The sequence below is a fragment of the Mus caroli genome, chromosome 15 (assembly GCF_900094665.2).
Source record: "Mus caroli chromosome 15, CAROLI_EIJ_v1.1, whole genome shotgun sequence".
NCBI lineage: Eukaryota > Metazoa > Chordata > Mammalia > Rodentia > Muridae > Mus > Mus caroli.
Genome location: NC_034584.1, coordinates 71,278,141 through 71,287,330, shown reverse-complemented (window position 1 = coordinate 71,287,330; position 9,190 = coordinate 71,278,141).

The following is a 9,190-nucleotide window of genomic DNA, read 5'->3' as shown; positions in this document are numbered from 1 at the left end:
GAACTCAGAAATCCGCCTGCCTCTGCCTCCCGAGTGCTGGGATTAAAGGCGTGCGCTACCACGCCCAGCGGGACTCTTTGTTACAGCAGCATAACCTCCACTCTCCTGACTGGTGCAAACAAACTCATCGGGATACTTGCAGAGGGCCATGAAGGCGTGTCTCCTTACATTAGCTAGAATTATAAACAATAATGAGAACCACTTGATGACTATGTGTCAGGAGTGACACTGGGCTTTTTGGCAGGTGGTTTCTCATTAGTCCTTTCCACAGCCCTATGGATTTGTGTCATCATCCTGTCCTGTATTAGCAATCTCATCGCAGGGCTCAGAGACTAAGGCTAAAGCATAGCTGGAGGTCATGGCAGTAGCTAGTATACCCAGATAACAATTTGAATATAGAAGCTTCCCGTTTCAACACTTTCTTCCTATCACTCTTTTTACACAAAGCTGGGCTAGGCATTCCAAGGGGGAAAAAAGAGAAGCAAATCGTTTTTTGGTTTTTTTTTAAAGATTTATTTATTTATTTATTTATTATATGTAAGTACACTGTAGCTGTCTTCAGACACTCCAGAAGAGGGCGCCAGATCTCGTTACAGATGGTTGTGAGCCACCATGTGGTTGCTGGGATTTGAACTCTGGACCTTCGGAAGAACAGTCGGGTGCTCTTACCCACTGAGCCATCTCACCAGCCCGCAAATAGTTTTTTTTTTTTTTAAGATTTATTTATTTATTATATGTAAGTACACTGTAGCTGTCTGTCTTTTGCACCAGAAGAGGGCATCAGATCTCATTACGGGTGGTTGTGAGCCACCATGTGGTTGCTGGGATTTGAACTTCGGGCCTTTGGAAGAGCAGTCGGGTGCTCTTACCCACTGAGCCATCTCACCAGCCCCCGCAAATAGTTTTTAAAGAAATTAATTTTTAACAGGAGAAACATCAGTATCAACATCAGCGCTAGGAACGAATTGAATGTGAAAGGTGATCTGGGAGCACGGACCAGAGACGCTCACTCGCTTGCTCGTCGAGCGGGAAGCCTCACTCATGTTCTCTGATTAGGTGTTTTACCAAATAAGCTGCCTCCAGCAGCACGGGTTTGAGAAAAACTCAAAGGGATCATTTTCTCTGTCACTTGAAATTGCTCTGAACAAGCTGGGAAGCCGGTTGCATTATGCATTTGGTTGCATAGCAGAGTGAACGGTCCCAGGTCTTCAGGCATGTTCCTGACTCTGAGGAAAGAAGCCACATGGCCGGCTTGACACCGTCCTCCCTACACCATCCTCCCTACACCATCCTCCCTACCTAGGCATGAGGCCCTCCCTACCTAGGCGTGAGGCCCAGCAGCCTACAGTGCTGTTTTCCCCTACTGTACTGTACCCCACTGTCCTCCCTCCTCCACCAGGCAGGACTCTTCTCTGTCACCGCTGCTGTGCGGGGTAGAATTGAGTGTCATCTCCAGACCTGAGCCCAGCGGGGGCGAGAGCACATACCACATTCTTGCTGCATCAGGGAGGTGGGTGGGTGGATGGATATGGACGCCAGAGATTACGATGATCCGGCCTAGGAGCTGTGCAGTCTCTTTAGTCAGATCTTCATTTAGCTACGTGGGCTGGCCAGTGAGCCCCTGGGATCCCCCCATCTGCCTTTCCAGCTCTGTAACCCTGTCTGTGCTCTCCTACTCTTGTTGAGGAGGGAGGGGGGAGGGGGAAAAAGAGGAAGGGGGGAAGGGAAGAGAGAAAGCATGATTATCATTGGCACAGAGGACACTTTGCACAAGTCAGTTCTTTCCTTCTACCACGTGGGTTCCGGGAATGGAACTAAGAAGACAAGCCTGGCAGCCAGCAGCTCTGCCCCTGAGCCATCCATCTCCCCACCTAGAGCTACATAACCACACCCACTCCCTTCCCACCCCACCTTCTTAACTCTCACCATCTTCCTTTCTACACTCTTTTCTTCCAGGACGGTTATATGAGAGGTGTGAGAGACCACGCCAGTAACCTTGGGGACTGGCTTTTTATGCTCAGCACAATCATCCGCAGACTCATTCAAGCTCTCATAGCTCGTCTCGTACTCACGGTCAGAGATGCAGATGGCCTGAGACGGGGGGGGGGGGGGGGGGGGGGGGGGGGGGGGGGCGGCTTTCACCTTTCACTGGGCAGTGCCTTATACACAGATACTGGTATACAGAGACTATGACTTGGAGAGTGGGCTCTGGACTAGGAAACCCCTGAGCTCAACATCCAGGTGAGAGCGAGCAGAGGATGCCGTTTCCATCCGTTTGTTTCACTTGTAAAGTGGGGACAGGGAGATGGAGGAAGCACCCTTCTTTTTTTTTTTTGTTTTGTTTTGTTTTGTTTTGTTTTTCGAGACAGGGTTTCTCTGTGTGGTCGTGGCTGTCCTGGAACTCACTCTGTAGCCCAGGCTGGCCTCGAACTCAGAAATCCGCCTGCCTCTGCCTCCCAAGTGCTGGGATTAAAGGCGTGCGCCACCACGCCCGGCCCGGAAGCACCCTTCTTATATGGCTGTCATGATCATTAAACGAATCAGCACATGGTCTGCGTTTAGTTCACAGCCTGCCTTACAGTCAGGACGTAATTCACAATTATTAATTATGATTAAATACTATGCATGCGCTGGACTGAATGGGCAAGTCTGAGATGAGAAAAGTCCAAACTTGCAAAATGTTCAGATCGGGGAGCGGTGCCACACTCTAAAGGAAATTATTCTTTTCTTCTGGAGCCGTCATAGGATTTGTTCCTGAATAATGCTCCCCAGACTCATTGAAATACAAATATTTGAAAACAACACAGCAGAACCCATTGGTGGTTCTGCATCCATTCAGACGCAGTCACAGCCTCTCTCAGGGACAATGGGGACGGGATGGGCTGGAACAATAGTTATTGAGTGCCTATTGTACGTATGCCAGGTGTTGGTCTAGGTGCCAGGGAGGCAGCAGAGAAGAAAGCAGAGGCCTCCTCCAAACCCTGCCCTCCTGGCAGGATGGATACCGAGGAGGAAGGCCTTCTATTTCCCAGCCCTGGTTCCAGGCTGCCAGAGTGGCTGTGTTCACAGATGAAGTCTGCTGCCAGCAACAAGCAAGCCCTACTGTGGTGACCTTGGGGGCACATGGTCATGTCCTTTGCTTCAGTTTCTCAGAGGCAGAACTGGCCCTCCTCTTCTCAGCTTGACTGGCTGTCAAGGGATGAATATAATGGGCCATCTGGTCCTCCCTCTGCCCACCCTCGCCTCCCATACTCTCGTCCCTCTGGTGTTACGGATGTACCACCCTGAAGCCGAAGGTGTACCTGGGACCTGGACCTTCCAGTGACTCCTACTGAATGTGGTGACTTGCAGGGGCTGGCTTCACTCTCCTCCCTCCCTCCATGGCTGCCTGCGCCTCAGCCCGGAGATGGGTGGCCAGAGCTGCAGTCCACAGTCCGGCTGCAAAGCCACTTTCCTCCAAGGGATGCTAACTGGCCCATGACCTTGGCCTCATTAGCTTAGAACTCTCCACCTGAGCTGCTTGGATCAGGGCCAGCCAGAGAAATTAGCTCAGCCCACAGGCCCCCGGGAGAGGTATCAGACAAAAATAGATCAGAGAGAACCAGAGACTCCTTGTGCAGGAGGGCCCACAGAGCCTATGGGCTCCGGCACTGTCCTACCTCTGCAGATGGAAGCTGAAGCCGGGGAGAGGAAGGTCAGGGGAGGAAGGTCATATTGTCATCAGTGAAGGCCTAGGTGAGAATGGTCTCCAGACTGCCAAAGTCGCATTCTTCCCTTATGGGGACATTCCATCAAGCCTTGATAAGGGAGAGGTGAAAACTACCAGCAGACAATAAGAAGCTCAGACAATGGGATCATTAATTACAAGCCATTTGTTGATTTTGCTTTTATTTACACACACACACAGAGCATAGAAAGGAGTGAAGCTAAAAACAGCCTGTAAGAAAATGTCTGTTGATTATTAAATATATGAAGAGAGGCAGTGAACTTGATGTGCCAAGGCAGGTTGATATCCATGGGAGGCCTCCCTTCTCTGAGGAGAAATGGAGAAGGGTGGGGGAGGGGAGATAAGGGGGAGGGACTGGGAGAAGAGGGACGGGGAGCTTCGATCAGGATGTAAAGTAAATAAATTAATTAATCAATAAAATTGAAATAAGAGAGGCAGTGCTGTGTGCTAGTTAAAGGAGACCTCCCCTGCTTGCATTAAAGTCTCAGCCCCCTCCTTACTTGGCAGGTGTCTTCAGGCAGGTTGTCCAACCTCTGTGCCTTGCCTGAGCAGTGGGGAGAGGAGCAGAGCCTGCTGAGGCTGAGAGGGCGTGGGAAGCAGAGCTCCCCTGACCCCCACCTGCAGGAACCACTGGAAGCCAGGACCAGCGCAGAACAGCACCAGGTCAGGGTTTGCCAGGAATGTCAATGCCACAGACAGTTCATCAAAAGAGGAACACATTCACTGCGGTGGGCTCAAAGGCAGTCAGCGTTGGCAGCTCTCTTGGAGCCTTACAGGAAACAAGCTCTGTGTGTGTGTGTGTGTGTGTGTGTGTGTGCACATGTGCGTGTGCACGTGCATGGGCAGGACCATATGTGGGTGTATATGTGTGTTTGGTCATGTGTACATGTGCATGTGATATGCATGAGCATGTGTGTGTGTGCACATGTGTTTGGGCATGTTTGCATGCGTGTGTACATGTGCAAGTGTGTGTGTGTGTGTGTGTGTGTGTGTGTGTGCATGTGTTGAGAAATATTCTCTTAAGGATAGCATCAAAGCATCTACTTTATACTGCTACTGCGCCCTGCCTCATCCCAAAGGTACCAGGCTGGTTTCCAACTCAGAAATCTGCCTGCTTCTGCCTCCCAAGGACTGGGATTAAAGGCATGCGCCACCACTGCCCGACTGTATTTTTTATTTTCATCTGGTCCTGCAGCGCGCCTTCTGCTTAAAGGCTCCATCACACTCAGCTTATCATTGGCTCTACGTACTAAACCAGACCCCCAGGAGAACATGGCTGCTGCACAGGGGAGTGACTGCACAGCTGAAGTGGGGGAGTGTGCTGCAGGAAAGCCAGTTGATGGGAGATGCTGTGGCTTCGAGGCTCTGCTCCACAGCTTGATGCAAATGAAGAATTTTGTCCCTGTACGGACACCATCCACTTCGATACCTCTTGAACTCACAGCAACTGCCTGTCATTAGAATCTCACTTGTGGTGAAGGCTAGAGCTGAAGTCAGTTCTCCTGGAGCACACCTTAGTAGAGTCAGAGCAGAGCAGTCATCCCAGCATCGGGCCATGGTCTAACGCCACCTCAGTGGGCGGGGCGGTCCGGTCTGTGCTTGATCCTATACGAAGTGACACTCCCCCAAGCTGCCAGCTCTGATGGGTCCTCTTGTCAGATCCTCTTCTGCCCCTGGCTACAGCTAATGCACTGAGTGGTTCTGGGGGTCGGGGATGAAAGAAGTCCTCTGAGCAGTCTGAGTAGCTCAGGGCATTGAGGAGGCAGGCTTGTGGAGCCAAGGGCAAGGCTAGGCTTCAATGAGAGCTGGCAGAAGAGAGCTTGGGTCCCTGCTCAGCCCCCAGTCATTGTCCAGTCCAATTTCAGGCCTCCTTTGGAAAGAAGCTCAATTCATCAGCTGTGCGCCTATAGGAGATCACCATGGTTACCAAACAAACATCCCTTTCCTTAATAAGGCCCCTCTTCCAGCCCTGCAGCCTCACCCAAGGGTTCTCTCCTGCTTGATCAAACCTAATGTTTGATCAAGTGTGTGTGGTGGGACACTATACCTGGACCATGCTCATTTTTTGAGTAACCCCTCCCCTGAACAGGTTGTCACTAAAGCCTGTGTCACAGCGTACCCTGATCTCTAACTTAAGCGTATTTGTCAACCTGCTAAATGCGGCTCCAAAGGGGAAAACGGGAGCAGATTCTCTGTCTCACACTGTACAAGCCCGTTCTGGGCAGAAACCTGAAAGACAAACCCTGTAGCCTCCTAGACGAAAAACAATGGAAAGTAATGATTCTGTGGCCTGACCTTGGGACAGGGAAGGACTTCTTGGCACTTTTCTTTATGGGTTGTGTTGTTGTTATTGTTGAGAAAAGATCTCCCTGAGTGTTCCAGACTGGCCTTGAACTCACCATCCTCTTGCCTCAGCCTCCAGACCTGGGCTAGAACTTCATTTGCTTGCTTGCTTGCTTGCTTGCTTGTTTGTGTATCTATTTTTTTTTTTTTTTTTTTTTTGGTTTTTCGAGACAGGGTTTCTCTGTATAGCCCTGGCTGTCCTGGAACTCACTTTGTAGAGCAGGCTGGCCTCGAACTCAGAAATCCGCCTGCCTCTGCCTCCCGAGTGCTGGGATTAAAGTCGTGTGCCACCACGCCCGGCTCTTAGTAGCTCTTATTCAACCACAGTGCTCTGCCGCTTGGATGTAAGTTTCTTAGCTTCCTGACTTTTAACACCTGTAATTGGAAGGCAGAGAGAGGCAGGTGGATCTCTGTGAGTTTGAGGCCAGCCTGGTCTACAGAGTGAGTTCCAGGACAGCCAGCGCTACACAGAGGAACCCTGTCTTGAAAACAAAACAAAACAAAACAAAACAATTCACTTACATTCAAAACTGTAGTGTACAACGCTGATAATACAGAACATTTTAGTGTGTGATCTACTTAGTGTAATGTTGCAATAAATCTCCAACCCAAATAAGCCTGTGCAAAGAAAACACAGCTCAATTAATATGAATACAAGCTGCGCGCCTAGATTGAGCAGGTCTACCACCACACTACTCTATTCTCCAGCTAGGAGATCCCTTATAACTTGTGGTTTCTCCAGGCCAAGTGCTTCTGCTTCATTTTCCTTCCACCTCTTCCTCTTCCTCTGTCATCCTTTCTTCTTCTCCCCTCCTCCTTCTCCCCCCAAATTTTTCAGTTCCACCTTCCCTTCCACTGCCCAATCACCAGCTCTAGCCTTTATTTTACAAGTTAAAATGGGCAAAAGGTTCACAAGAAGACACCTGAGTATGTGATTCACTCCTCATCCAGGCAAACCCTCGTGGAGAAGCAGAATTAGCATCAAAATACAAACAGCACCAGGGCAGCCCTCAACAAGTATACACGCTTCTGTGGCACGTTAATAAATGCCACCGGTACACAGTGCACACATAGCATTTGCTCAGGAGGTGTTCAGGACGTGGCTCTTTCCTCTCGCGGCAACATCTTCAGGGGAGGGCGTGGAAACCATTGTTTAAGCTAGCCTTCTAGGGAAGGGTAGAGAAAACATCCTTCGGGTGAACCAACCCCAGTGGCTTCCAGCACAGGCAGACAGCAGTAAGAAAACCCTGCTGGAGCTGTGTGTTTAACAGAGGCTGACCCAGCCCAGAGCAGCCCCAACAAACACATTAGCACCACCCTACAAAACTACCTCACGAAGGCAGGCACCACTACCTCACTAAGGCAGGCAAAAGTTAAGAAGCCCAACTCTATACTCTACCAGTATGTAGAGTGATAGCAGTTCCCAGAGGCTGCTAGGAGTACACATTGGTACCACACGCCTGGAAATGTGCTCTGTGACTTGTCCGTTCAAGTCCTGCAAACCTGAGATGGCTTGTCTGAGAAGTGTCCCTCACGGCTCAAAAGTGTTTGAACACTTGGTCCCCAGTTGCCTGTGCTGTTTCAGGAACATTATTACCTTGCTGGAGGTGGAGTCTTGCTGGAGGAAGTGCGTCACTGGGGGTGGGCTTTGAGACTCCATAATTTACCCTACTTCCAGTCTGTTCTGTTTTTTTTTTTTTTTTTTTGCACATGATTGAAGTGATCACCCAGCTTCCCACCGTATTGCTGCCATGCTCCCCCACCCCGCCCCCACTATAATGGACTTGCCCTGTGGACCCACAAACCAAAGTAAACTCTCTCTTCCATAAGTTGATTTTGGTCCTGGTGTTTTACCACAGCAACAAGAGTGGCTAATACAGAGCCCTAGGAAATGCACAAGGGAATACGGACGACGTATCTGTAATATGATCATCCACATGAAAAGTCAGAAACCATCAAAGGGACCGGGGAGATGACCCAGTAGATAAAGCCCTTGCTGTGCAGGCATGGTGGCCTGAGTTTAGATTCCTAAAACTTACATAAAAATCTGGGTGCAGCATGTGTCTGTAACTCTAGCAGTGAAGAAAGGGAGACAGAGGATGTCGGAGGCTCGATGCTCAGCCTGCCCATCTCCAGGTTCAGTGAGAGATCCTGTCTCAGAAAACAAGAGTGAGAGCCATGGAAGAGATCACCATTGACCTCTGGGCTCTATCAGCACCTACATGCCCAAGTACCACCACATATACAACACATACATATACACACACACATACATAAGTATACACATGTATGGATACAATCCAAATAGCCTCTAGTAACCAAATGTAGAACTAGATAAAGTGAATAGGCTATTTATATGAACTGAAAACAGTCATGAGCCATAGACTGCTCATTACATAGATGGCGCTACATCAAAGGCAGATAAGAAAAATTAATATAAAGCAAAGAGATGTTGGCACAGCCATGCAGAGTGAGTGGGTGGAGTCGTGATGGAGAGGCATGTGACTCACTTAAGATATCAAAACACTGAAGGCTGAAGAGAGGGGCTACGGTTAAAAGCACTTACTGGCCTTACAGAGGACACAGGCTTGGTTCCCAGCACCCACAGGGTGGCGTACCACTGCCTATAACTTCAGTTCCAGGGGATCTGACACCCTCTGCCCACCGTGGACACATAAACACATGGCACACGTAAAATTATGCAAGAACACATACATGCACATGAATAAAATAAGCATATAAATACAATTTAAGGATATTGAAATTTTTTCTCACACCAGTAGTATCTACATAGGAGTATCCTGCATTATTTTTTTTAACTATTTTTTTATATTATGTATACAATTTTTTTATTTTTGCATTTGTATGGGTGTGTGGAGTGGTTATATGTATGATTGTTTGTGTGTGTGTGTGTGTGTCCATTCATTTGGAGGCTAGAGGTTAATGTCTGGTGTCTTCCTTGATTGATTCCATTTTACTTGCTGAGGCAGAGTCTCTCCTGTGGGTTAATTAGTGCTCTTTAGAGAGGCGCCGGAGCGGTGACCTCTCCCTTAGCCCTGTGAGGTTAAAGCAAGAAGCAAAAGGAGGCCTTCGCTTCATTCTTTCAGGAACCAAATTGGC